At 38.6% G+C, this 13,359-nt stretch overlaps 1 protein-coding gene and 1 long non-coding RNA gene across 7 annotated transcripts in view; one reads left to right on the top strand and one right to left on the bottom strand.

Moving 5' to 3' along the window:
* Positions 1–8,696: 8,696 nt before the first annotated feature.
* LOC102166695 (uncharacterized) overlaps positions 8,697–13,359 on the bottom strand; it is a 34,654-nt gene continuing 29,991 nt past the window's right edge. The window contains exon 4 of the long non-coding RNA XR_297825.4: positions 8,697–12,054. This is a non-coding gene — a long non-coding RNA (uncharacterized LOC102166695). The remainder of the gene's footprint in view (positions 12,055–13,359) is intronic.
* PDE4D (phosphodiesterase 4D) overlaps positions 12,907–13,359 on the top strand; it is a 1,507,422-nt gene continuing 1,506,969 nt past the window's right edge. For all 6 annotated transcript variants that reach the window (XM_021076869.2, XM_085002307.1, XM_085002305.1 and 3 more), the window contains exon 1: positions 12,907–13,215. The gene's annotated coding sequence lies outside the window, so the exon portion shown is untranslated. The remainder of the gene's footprint in view (positions 13,216–13,359) is intronic.

Raw genomic sequence — 13,359 nt, 5'->3', positions numbered from 1 at the left:
TGATGTTGGTGTCTCATTGTATGGCTGACTTCACTTAGCATGATAATTTCTAGGTCCATCCATGTTGCTAAAACTGCTGGTATTTATATCCTTTTAATGGCTGAGTAATATTCCATTGTGTATATGTACCACATCTTCTGGATCCACTCCTCTGTTGATGGACATTTAGGTTGTTTCCATGTCTTGGCTATTGAAAAGAGTGCCGTAATGAACATCGGAGTACTTGTGTCTTTGCGAGTCATGGTTTTCTCTGGGTAGATGCCCAGGAGTGGGATTGCTGGATCAAATGGTAGTTCTATGTTTAGTTTTCTGAGGAATCTCCATACTGCTTTCTACAGTGGTTGCACCCATTTACAATCCCACCAACAGTGTAACAGGGTTCCATTTTCTCCACACCCTCTCCATCACTTCTTGTTTGTAGCCTTTTTGATGCTGGCCGTTCTGGCTGGTGTTAGGTGGTACCTCATAGTGGTTTTGACTTGCATTTCTCTAATGATGAGTGATGTTGAACATCTTTTCATGTGTTCTGTGGCCATCTGTATGTCTTCTTTGGAGAACTGTCTGTTTAGATCTTCTGCCCGTTTTTTTTTTTTTTTTTTTTTTTTTTTTTTTTTTTTTTTTGTTGTTGTTGTTGTTGTTGTTGCTATTTCTTGGGCCGCTCCTGCGGCATATGGAGGTTCCCAGGCTAGGGGTCTAATCGGAGCTGTAGCCACCGGCCTACGCCAGAGCCACAGCAACGCAGGATCCGAGCCGCGTCTGCAGCCTACACCACAGCTCACGGCAACGCCGGATCCTTAACCCACTGAGCAAGGGCAGGGACCGAACCCGCAACCTCATGGTTCCTAGTCGGATTCGTTAACCACTGCGCCACGACGGGAACTCCTCTGCCCGTTTTTTGATGGGGTTGTTTGTTTTTTTGGTATGGAGCTGCAGGAGATGTTTATAAATTTTGGAGATGAATGCCTTGTCAGTCGATTCATTTGCAAAGATTTTCTCCCATTCTGTGGGTTGTCTTTTCATTTTGTTTAGGGTTTCCTTTGCTGTGCAGAAACTTTTAAGTTTGATTAGGTCCCATTTGTTTATTTTTCTTTTATTGTGAATACTCTAAGAGGTGGATCTGAGAAGATGTTGTCATTTATGTCAGAGAGTGTTTGGCCTGTGTTTTCCTCTAAGAGTTTTATAGTGTCTGGTCTTATATCTAGGTCTTTAATCCATTTTGAGTTTATTTTTGTGTATGGTATTAGGGAGTGTTCTAATTTCATTCTTTTCCATGTGGTTGTCAGGTTTCCCAGCACCACTTATTGAACAAGCTGTCCTTTCTCCGTTGTATATCCTTGCCTCCTTTGTCATAGATGAGTTGGCTGTAGGTGCGTGGGTTGAATTCTGGGCTTTCTATCCTGTTCCACTGATCTCTATTTCTGTCTTTGTGCCAGTACCATATAATTTTGATGACTGTTGCTTTGTAGTATAGTCTGAAGTCCAGGAGGCTGATTCCTCCAGCTCCACTTTTCTTTCTCAGGATGTCTTTGGAACTTCTAGGTCTTTTGTACTTCCAAACAAACTTTAAAATATTTTGTTCAAGTTCTGTGAAAAATGTCCTTGGTTATTTGATAGGGATTGCATTGAATCTGTAGATTGCCTTAGGTAGTATAGTCATTTTGATAATATTGACTCTTCCAGTCCAGGAGCATGGTATATCTTTCCGTCTATTTGTGTCATCTTTGATTTCTTTCATCAGTGTCTTCTAGTTTTCAGAGTACAGGTCTTTGGTCTCTTTAGGTAGGTTTACTCCTAGGTATTTTATTGTTTTGGATGCAATGGTAAACGGGATTGCTTCCCTAATTTGTCTTTCTGCTCTTTCATTGCTAGTGTATAGAAATGCCGTTGATTTCTGTGTATTCATTTTATATCCCATGGCTTTGCCAAATTCATGGGTGAGCTGTAACAGTTTTCTGGTAGAGTCTTTAGGATTCTTTAGGTATAGTATCATGTTATCTGCAAATAGGGATAGTTTTACTTCTTCCTTTCCAATTTGGATTCCTTTTATTTCTTTTACTTGTCTTATTGCTGTGGCTATGATTTCCAAAACTATTTTGAAGAGCAGTGGCAAGAGGGGACATCCTTGTCTTGTTCCTGATCTCAGGGGGAATTCTTTCAGCTTTTCACCATTGAGAAAAGCTGTGGGTTTGTCATCTATGGCCTTTATCATGTTGAGGTAGGTTCCCACTATGCCCACTTTCTGAAGGGTTTTTATCAGAAGTGGGTGTTGGATTTTGTCAAGGCTTTTTCTGTATCTATTGAGAGGATCATATGGTTTTTATTCCTCAGTTTGTTAATGTGGTATATCACAATGATGGATTTGTGGATATTAAAGGATGTTTGCATCCCTGGGATAAATCCCACTTGATCATGATGTACAATCCTTTTAATGTCTTGTTAGATGTGGTTTGCTAGTACTTCATTGAGGATTTTTGCATCAATGCTCATCAGTGAAACTGGCCTATAGTTTTCTTTTTTTGTGATATCTTTGTCTGGTGTTGGTATCAGGGTGATGGTGGCCTCATAGAATGAGTTTGGGAGCATCCCTTCCTCTGCAATTTTTTGAAATAGTTTCAGAAGGAGAGGTGTTAGCTCTTTAAATGTTTGATAGAATTCCCCTGTGAAGCCATCTGCTCCTGGACTTTTGTTTGTTGGAAGTTTTTTAATCACAATTTCAGTTTCAGTTCTTGTGATGGGTCCATTCATCTTTTCTATTTCATCTTGGTTTAGTCTTGGAAGATTGTACTTTTCCAAGAATTTGTCCATTTCTTCTAGGTTTTCCATTTTATTGGCATATAGTTGCAGATAGTAGTCTCTTATGATCCTTTATATTTCTGTGATGTCCGTTGTTACTTCTCCTTTTTCATTTCTCATTTTATTGACTTGAGTCCTCTCTCTTCTTTGCTTGATAGGCCTGGTTAAGGGTTTATCAATTTTGTTGATCTTTTCAAAGAACCAGCTTTTCATTTTGTTAATCTTTCCTATGGTTATGTTCGTTTCTATTTCATTGATTTCTGGTCTGATCTTTATGATTTCTTTCCTTCTACTAACTTTAGGTCTTGTCTGTTCTCTCTCAAGCTGCTTTAGATGTAACGTTAGCTTGTTTATTTGAGCTTTTTCTTGTTTGCTGAGGTGGGCTTGTATTGCTATAAACTTTCCTCTTAGAACAGCTGTTGCTCCATCCCATAGATTTTGGAGTGTCATATCTTTGTGGTCATTTGGTTCTAGGTATTTTTAAATTTCCTCTTTGATTTCTTCAGTGATCCATTGGTTGTTTAGTAGCATGTTGTTTAGTCTCCACGTGTTTGTGTCTTTTGTATTTTTTTTTCTTGTTGTTGATTTCCAGTTGTATAGCATAGTCATCAGAAAAGATGCTTGATATGATTTCAATTTTCTGAAAGTTACTGTGGTTGGAATTTGTAGCCCAGGATCTGATCAATCTTAGAGAATGTTTGATGTGCGCTTGAGAAGAATGTGTATTCTGTTGCTTTTGGTTGGAATGTCCTGTAAATATCTATTAAGTTCATCTGGTTTAATGCATCATTCAGGGCCTGTGTTTCCTTATTGATTCTCTGTCTGGTTGAGCTGTCTATTGCTGTAAGTGGGTGTTAAAGCCCCCAGTATGATTGTGTTATTGTTGATTTGTCCTTTTAAGGTTGTTGGCAGTTGCCTTATATATTGTGGTGAACCTATACTGGGTGCATAGATATTTAAAATTGTTATATCTTCTTCTTGGATTGATCCTTTCATCATTATGTAATGACCTTCTTTGTCCCTTAAAATATTCTTCATTTTAAAGTCTATTTTGTTTGTTATGATTATTGCTACTCCAGCTTTCTTTTGATCCATGTTTGCATGAAATATTTTCTTCCATCATCTCACTTTCAATTTGTATGTGTCCCTGGAAGTGAAGTGAGTCTCTTGAAGACAGCACATATATGGATCTTGTTTTTGTATCCATTCAGCCAGTCCGTGTCTTTTGGTTGGGGCGTTTAGTCCATTAACATTTAAGGTAATTATTGATATGTATGTTCTTATTTCCATTTTATTAATTGCTTTGGATTTGTTTTTGTTGCTCTTTTTTTCTTCCATTCTTCTCTTGTTCTCTCCTCTTGTGGTTTGATGACTATCTTTAGTATTGTATTTGAGTTGATTTTTCTTATTTGTTTGTGTATAAATTGTAGATTTTTGGTTTGCAGATATTCTAAAGTTTTGATATAAGAGTCTAAATGTATATGAGATTGTTTTAAGTTGTTGTTCTTTTAATTGCAAGTTCATCTCCAGTGTCCTGCATTTGTAACCACCTCTTCTCATGATTTCTGATTTTGGTGGCATAATTGTACATGGATGATTTCGTATCTTTACGGTATATATACCTTTACTGGTGAGCCTTGTCATTTGTGAATCTTTGTTTCCTGTTGCTGTCTTGTCTTTTCTGCCTAGAGAAGTTCCTTTAGTATTTATTGTAAGGCTGGTTTCATGTTGCTGAATTCTCTTAGCTTTTGCTTATCTGTGAAGGTTTTGATTTCTCCTTCAAATCTGAATGAGAGCCTTGCTGGGTAAAGTCATCTTGGTTGGAGGTTTTTTCCTTTCATCACGTAAAGTATATCATGCCACTCCCTTCTGGCCTGCAGAATTTCTGCTGAAACATCTGCAATAACCTTATTGGGGTTCCCTTGTATGTTACTTGTTTCTTTTCCCTAGCTGCTTTCAAGATTTTCTCTTTGTCTTTAGTTTTGGTCAGTTTGATTATTATGTGGCTTGGTGTATTCCTCCTTGGGTTTATTTTATGTGGTGCTCGTTGTGCTTCCTGGATTTGAGTGAGTGGTTCCTTTCCCATGTTAGGGAAATGTTCGGCTATTATCTCTTGGAATATTTTTTCTGTCTCCTTCTCTCTCTCTTCTCCTTCTGGCACCCCTATGATATGGATGTTGGTGCATTTAATGTTGTCCCAGAGTTCTCTGAGACCCTCTTCATTTGTCTTCAATCTTTTTTCTCTTTTCTGTTCTGCATCCATAATTTCCACTCATCTGTCCTCCACCTCGCTTGTTCATTCTTCTGCCTCCTGTATTGTGCTGTGAGCTGCCTCTAGTGAATTTTTTTATTTCAGTTATTGTATTTTGCATCTCTTCTTGCTTAAGTTTTATATCTTGTATCTCTTTGGTCAGTGTTTCCTGTGAGTTATCCATCTTTGCCTCCAGTTTATTTCCAATGTCGTGCATCATCTTCAGCATCAACAGTCTGAAATCCTTCTCCTGGAGGCTGAGAATCTCCTGATCACTTAGCTGTTTTTCTGGGGTTTTTTTCCCTTTCTCCTTCATCTGAGTTTACAGTTCTCTGTCTTTTCATTTTTATAGGTTTTCGGTGTGGTGACCTTTTTACAGATAATAAGGTTGTAGCCTCTCTTACTTCTGGTGTCTGCCCCCCATGTGGCTGAAGTCAGTATGGGGGTTTGCTGTAGGCTTCCTGCTGGGAGGGGCTGATGCCTGCCCACTGGTAGATGGAGCTGATTCTAATCCCTCTGGTGGGTGGGGCTTAGTCTCTGGATGGGATTAGAGGCAGCTGTGTGCCTGAGGGGTCTTTAGGTAGCCTGTTTTTTGAGGGGCATGGCTGTGATCCCACCTGGATTGTTGTTTGCCCTGGGGCCTCTCAGCTCTGACTGATGGGTATGGCCAGATTTTCCCAAAATGGCCACCTCCAGAGAATGGCAGCTGCTGAATATTCCTGAGAGCTTTGCTTTCAATGTCCTTCCCTCACAACAAGACACATTCTCCCCTGTTTTCCCAGGATGTCCTCCAAGAACTGCAGTCATGTTTGACCCAGAGTCCTACGGAGACTTTGCCTTGCCCCGGGACCGAGTGAATGTGAAAGTCTGTGTGTGCCTTTTAAGAATGGGGTCTCTGTTTCCCCCAGTCCTGTGGAGCTCCTGTGCACAAGGCGCACTGGCCTTCAATGCCAGATGCTCCGGGGGCTCTTTCTCCCAGTGCCAGATCCCCACATGTGGGAGTTTGATGTGGGGCTCAGAACTCTCATTCCTGTAGGTGAGTCTCTGTGAACCAGTTAGTTTCCAGTCTGAAGGGCTTCCCACCCAGGAGGTATGGGATTGTTTATATCACAAAATCACCCCTCCTACCTCTTGATGTGGCCTCCTCTTTTTCTTCTGGAGTAGGATATCTTTTTTAAGGTTTCTGGTCCATTTGGGTGGAGACTGCTCAGCCTTTAGTTGTGAATTTTGTTGTTTTTAGGAGAGAAGTAGAGCTCCAGTCCTTCCATTCCGCCATCTTAATCCCATTTCCCCAAGTTCCTCTCTTTAATCTCATTCCTTTTTGGGGTCAGCTCTGGGGTCTTCAGGGCTGCAGCATCCGCCTGGGTGTGGCGCCCTGCCATGAGGAAGGTAGGTGGCCAGCTGCAGTGCCTGCAGGCTTAGCCCTTCACCTGGACGTGGTAGGGCTGGTGCTCCATGCTCCAAGATATTTCTTCCACCCTCTCCTTAGATTTTTCCAGGAAAAAAGAGAATAGAAATATGAATTTACCTTTGATAAAACTTGAAGAGTAATCCCCAAAGGTAATATATGGGGAGTGCTGCCAATGCAGTAAAGGTCAAACATAGATGCAGAAAGACTCCCAGAGCAGGCGTTTGAGGATATATCTTAGACAAAGCTGGCAGGAAACCATTTTCTTAAGTATATGGCAGTCTGAGGGGAAAACCCAATTTTTGCTTCCTTAGAATTACAGGTATAGAATCTACTTGTGAAGGGGTGAGAGCTGGACCCTATCTTATCCCACAGAGAAATCTAGACGGCAGAGCTGAATTAAAAAGAAAAGATATGTAGAAATGCCACCTATGGTCTCTCTCCTGATGGGGCAGGGTTGAGGAGAGGCTGAGTTGCATTCTGTTCTCTAGCTGCCAATATCTGTTGGCTGGAGTGTGCTAAAAGCTAAAGGAAGTCACACAGACAGTATTATCATAATGAGTTTCTCCCTGAACCATTGAGAATCCCTGCTAGCCTGGAACTGCTCATCCTCTCCCCAGTAGGTACCATCATTAATGTCCAGAAATAATGCCCTTAATTTAAAGATGAGCAATAAAAAGGCAGCCAGCACAGACTCTATACAAAGACAGCACAAGACAAAAGGAGGAAGGGTAAAGAGGATATATATGGGAGAAAAAAATCTTAACAACAACAAGTGACCATCAAGATGTTGAAAATTATGACTAAATAAATGGCTATGAATTAATAGATCTTAATGAAATAATGAAGAAGCTCAAAGCAGAGCAATTGATAGCCATGGGAAAATAATAGGAGCACCACAGAAGGATATAAAACAAGTATTTCTAGAGCTGAGGAAGGAAGCAGAGGAGAAAAATAGAGCCATCATGAACATTCAGGCCCATTTGAATAAATATGAAAGAGAATAAACACTGTTGACATTATTGAAGATTAGGTGGACAACATTAGGAAAAGCAAGCAAAATAAATTAGAAATGTACATAGTTAGAATGGATTAAAGAGAATATGAAAGAACTGGAGGAAAAAGAATTGCAATTTAAGCCTTATTTGTATCATCTAAGAATTAACCTGGAGACATTATTCAGTAAAATGCTTTAGAAAATAAAATAAGACTTGAATCTACAAATGGAAGGGCACACTGTGGCCCAGGAACAATTAATACAGAATGATCGTCATTGACATATGTTCTGGTAAATTTACAAACTCTCAAAGACAAAGAAAAACTCTCCTATCATCTAACCAAAAATCAAACTATTAAAAGGCGGGGGGAAGTTGAGCTGGTGTTGTAAGAAACTATACATGGATATCAAAAGCAAGAGAAGGGAATCATAAAACGTGTGTAGAAAATTTTGACCAAATGTATGAACATAGTAATAAATTGTCTAACTCATCTATTAAACAAGACTCTTATTTATTCCTTTGTTTAAAAGATTTTTATTTTTTCTATTATAGTTGATTAAACAAGACTCTTAAATTTATAAAAAGAGTGAAGTCCAATTATATGTAATAATAAAATAGTAATGATAAGATATAATAATAAGATGTATCTAAAACAGTGCAGAAAGGCTGAAGATAAAGAGTTAGACAAATTTTTTGCTATAGGCTGAATTGTATCCCCCCACCTAAATTCATGTTGATGCCTCAACCCCACCCGCATCCATGTGATTATATATTAGAGACAATTAAGGGGGGTATTAAGGTTCCAAGGTTGGGGCCCTGATCTAATATAACTGGTGCCCTTATAAGAAGAGGAAGAAGCCCAAGAGCTTTCATTTTTTCCATGTGAAAACACAGTGAGAAGGCAGCAGTCCGCAAGCAAGGAAGAGAGCCCTCACCAGAACCTGACTGTGCTGGCACCTTGATCTTGGATTTTCCAGCTTCCAGAACTGTGAGAAAATATATTTTTGCTGTTTTAGCTGCCCAGTTTATGGTATTTTGTTAGAGTACCCCAAGCTGACTAACAAAAAGGGAGCGAGAGAGGGAGAGGGAGAAAGCAGCAGCTATAACCATATGGCTTCATTCAAAACAAAGAGAATTCAATTAGATAAAATGGCATGTAATAGTAAAGGACATAACCCCTGATGTAACTTAATGTGATGAATAAATTGTGGGAAACATGATGCCAAAGTCATGTGAAGCAGGGATAGATGGAAACGCTTTAATAACAGGAAACTTTAACTCTTCTCTCTTAACTACTGACACAATAGAAAAAGCAAGTAAGGATATGGACTACTTAACTATTGTTAAGATTGCTCTTGGATATATATTAAGCTATACACTCTGAAAACATATACTTTCCTCTCAAGCATCAATAGAGCAGTCACAAAAATTAACTACATAATAATCCACAAGGAAAGTGGCAATAAATTCGCCCAAATAGAAATAGACAATATTCTTTGATGACGGTTGTGAAATTGGCATCAGAAATTAATAGTAAAAGTAGAAAAATCCTCTGTACCTCCTGGAAATTAAAGAACACTTGTTAAATCATGTAACATATGATTTAAATAATTCTTGAAACTGCAATTGCAGAAAATTTAGAAAACAACAAAAATTAAAACATGATGTATGGGAGACTGTGAAATCTTGCTGAAGCAGTGCTTGGAGGAAAATTTGTAGCACAGTTTTGCCATTTTAACGTGTATAATTCAGTAGCAATAATTAAATTTCTGTATTGTACAATCATCACAATTTTATTTTTCATCACCCTAAACAGAAACTCTGTGCTTATTATGCAGTAACTCCCCGTCCTCTCTCCAGCCCCATGGTAACCTCAAATTTACTTTTTGTTTGTCATTTGACTTATTCTAGATGTTTCACATAAGCGGAATCATACAATATTTGTCCATTTTTGTCTGGTTTATTTCACTTAGCATAATGTTTTCAAATTTCATCCATAATGTAGCATGTGTCTGAACTTCTTTCCTTTTTATGCCTGAATAATACTCCCTGTATGTACATATCATATTTTATTTATTCATTCGTCTCTTGGTGGACACTTGGTTAGCTTCCGCCTTCTGGCTATTGAGGAAAATGGTGCAACATTTATTTTTGAAAATGAGAAAGCAGAAATAGGTGAAAAAAGAAAACAAGAGTAGAGAAATAATCACAGATAAATTAGCAGAGGTTATAGGAGACATTTGCTTAACAATACACAAATAAATTCAAGTACCTGGATAAAATAAGTGATTTCTAGAATATGAAGTTCAGAACTGCAGCCTTAGAATGTATTTCTAAGGCTGGCCCCAGAAGAGTTTGAAAATCTGAAGAGATGAGTTATGTTTGGAAAAATAGGAAAGTTTTCCAAAGGCTGCCCCCTCCCCAGCTACCAGGTGCCAGTGTTTTCACAGGTGAACTCTTTTTAACCTTAAACAATCAATAACTCCATTGCTTTCTAAACATTTCTAGAAAAAGAAGAAAAACCTCTGATTTCTTTTTATGAAGTAAAGTTTACATTGGTGCCAAAGTCTGCCATGGAGCATCACAATAAAACGAAAGAAAACCCACAGCCCCCGTGTCTCTTGTAACTATCAATGCAAAAGTCTTTAATAAAATATTAGCACACAGAATCCAGTGTGTCAGTAAAAGAAAAATAAAATATGACCAAGTAAGGTTTATTTTAGGAAGAAAAGGATAGCTTAACATTAGGAAACCTATTAATGTAATTCACCATACTAATCTATTACAACACAGGTGCTCACGTCCGTGGTTCCTGAAAATGTTTGTTATAAAAGTAAAATCAATGATTGATTATAAAAAAACACTTCATAAAACAGAACTAAATTCATATTGCCTTCAAAGAATGGATTTATCTTACTTCAAAAGTCAGCTCATGCCTAATGGGTAAAGAAGAGAAGCATTCCCATTCAATCAGGACAAGGATGTTACTGTCATCACATTATGGAATATTAATTTTGAGGTACTTAGACATCTTTATAGAAAGGAGAAAGAAATATGAAATGTATAGATGGGAAAGTAGGAGGTAAAATAGTTGTATTTGGAAAAAATATGACTCAGTGCCTAGAAAACAAGGAAATTAACTGAAAGATCACAGCAACAAATTAACAATAAAAGAATTGGGAAGGGTGGCTTGCTACAAAAATCAATAGTCTTTATACACATAAACAACAAAAATTGGTGCCAAGATACAGTGGAAGAAAGGACCACATATTTAGAGAAGCTAAAGTTTATATGGAAACATAAACAACAAGAAGAGCCTGGAAAAATCCTGAATCAGAATAGTAGTGAAAAGCATGAATGCTCTGATGAAGACATATTATAAAGCTAAAATGACAAAAGCACTCTGGCATTGGGTCCCAGCAAACAACATACATGGAATAAAGTGAAAATTCATTTCTTTCTATTTTTCTATGTATGCGATATATAACTTTTCCATAAAAATACATGTACCTATGTACTTGTATATGCATAGAGCAGCTTTGGAAACTTCAATAGTAGTTGAATGGTGGAAGATAAAAGTAGGGAGGACTTTTCACTCTCTTTTATAACTTTCGAACTTTGTGCCATTTATGCTCTTATTCATTAAGTAACTCATCTTTTCCCCAAGTCCAACATAAGAAATGAATAAGGTAAAAAGTACTAAGAATGGGTATGGAATAATTTGCTTGGATCACTCCCATAAGGGCTTTGATAGGACCCATGGATACTAGATTTTCATCATTTTCCAAGTTTTCCCCATTCTGGTCTTTGCTCTCTTCATTCAGTCTCCAGTGGGAAGCCAGGGGGTGGCTTGGATGTTGGGGTTTAGTCATTATCACCATGAGCTCCACTGCAGGATAACATGCAAAGTGTGAGAAAGCTGCGTGCTTGCGAACATTTCAGCCAGGTCTCCCAGGTTTCTTTCTTGGTGGATTCCTGCCTCATGCCTTTGCTAAACAGAAGCTTTGGAGCCGGCCACACGCCTGCCTGTTTCTCATATCACCAAGAGAAGAGGGCCGTCTTCTTTTCTCCTGAGAAAACACCGCAATTGCCTGGTCAGCACAAGGAATGCTCCAAGTGTATTTAATTCTGGTTTCAGATGGCAACTCAAACATGAATGTGTTTATGTTACCCTTTGTGAGTATTCCCATAGCAAAGCCTTCAGTAAGTGGGGGTGGCAAAGCAGAATAAACTCCAGTCTGGAAGCTTTTTTAAAGTTCTGGTCCTTCTGGGGCAAGGCTCTGAAGGCTCAGGGTGGCAGAGTCTTGAAGGTCAGGGTCATCACCAAACATTTGCTGAGACTCTAACATGAACACAAGTCCTTAACTATATCAATATGCACACAGTTGCACTGGGAAGGAAGGAGGGTTCTGATATGAAGACTCTGGAAAATGCTTGCCCACCTGTTCCTTGACTTGAAAATCTAGGCTGTGGAGAAATCAGAATGTCTTTAAGCTGTCAGAGCTAGAGGCCACCTCTGAGGGAAACAGGACTCAAACTTGGCTTTTGACTTGGGGAACATCCAGAAGAGTCCAAGCTCCTGTGTGCTCAGTGTGTAACTTTGTCTAAAAAAAATAGAAAAAGAAAACAGAATGTGTTTTTTTAGCTACTGAGACTTTAAATTTGTTATAACTGGGCGGGGGGGGGGATTCATTTCAACTTCATTTCTAAAATGAGTTAAGCACTGATTATAAATAGAAAAACTTCCTCAAATGGAAAACATTACAACTAGATTTTACTTTTATATATATTTTGTGGATTTTTCATTATAGGTTCTGGTTGCAGAAGGTGCCGAGATACAAGATCTGACATAGTTAATTTATTGTGCTCTGTATACAGCGGTAAGAATGCTTTTCCTGAAAAATCATGTGGCTGAAGTCCTTTTCTTGCTCACATCTAAGTAGCTGTGCATATAATTTGATTTCCCACAGCAAGTTATTCTAAGCCCCCACTGTCATTTCTGTTTCCTCCTCTGAATCTTCCTCTCCATCAGCAGTATTCCTGCTTCTTCCTTCACCAGCTAGTTGTGTGGCTAAGAGCAATTACTAGAGTCTTACAGCCCTTCGTCCTGGCCCCATATGGGGTGTATCAGGGTCAAGGTGAAGGTGTCCAATGACATTTGAAAATAAAGCAGCAAAGAAAAGCTTGAAATTGAGAGTAACCTGCATAGGGCTCTGTTTTTCCCCATTGCTTAAGAAGGAAATCTCCTGGTGAGGAAGCAGATTCAGAGCTCACACTGTTGCCACATGACCCAAGGAGGAAACATGTATCTTTCAAGATCAAAATACAAGACTTTGTTTTCAAAGTTACCCTTGCATCCATCTTTTTTCCCCCTCTTGATACTGAATTTATTTCAAAATTTTAAATAATGCCAGAGGAAATCATACAGTTTTTATGGCTATCCAAAAGCTGCACTTTTTTTTTTTTTTTTTTTTTTTTTTTTTTTTTTTTTTGGAGTGTCTTAGGATTTGTAAGTCACTTTCCAGCTCTGAAAATCATATGACTGTGAACATGTGCCTTTCCTCAGCTCAGGAAGCCATTTAGAGCAGACTTACTTATCTGCTTTATCCAGGCCGTGCTTCCTCCCCTCTACAGCCATCTCTTCCATCTGAAATATTCTTTGACATTCTGACAAACCACGAACCTCCTAGCTTCCCTGTCTGAGGTGAATTATTGCATCTGGACTGGACCGCAGCATGCAGCCTGGGAGCCTCCTTAGCTTTGAGGTAAGAGGCAAAATATAGATGAGAGAACCCACTGTGGTAGAAGTAGTAATAATAGTAGTAGAAACAAAACTGATACTTTTATGATAATAGCAGCTAACGTTTGTGACTCCTCTTATGTGCTAAGCATTCTATGTTCACTTATCT

This window comes from Sus scrofa, chromosome 16 (genome assembly GCF_054392235.1).
Source record: "Sus scrofa isolate SSC_HxYL_T2T_F1_AM1 chromosome 16, Sscrofa_HxYL_maternal_Yorkshire_Landrace_v2.0, whole genome shotgun sequence".
NCBI classification, from domain to species: Eukaryota; Metazoa; Chordata; class Mammalia; order Artiodactyla; family Suidae; genus Sus; species Sus scrofa.
Note: the sequence above shows the minus strand (reverse complement) of the source record. Positions and strands in the feature narration are given on the sequence as shown.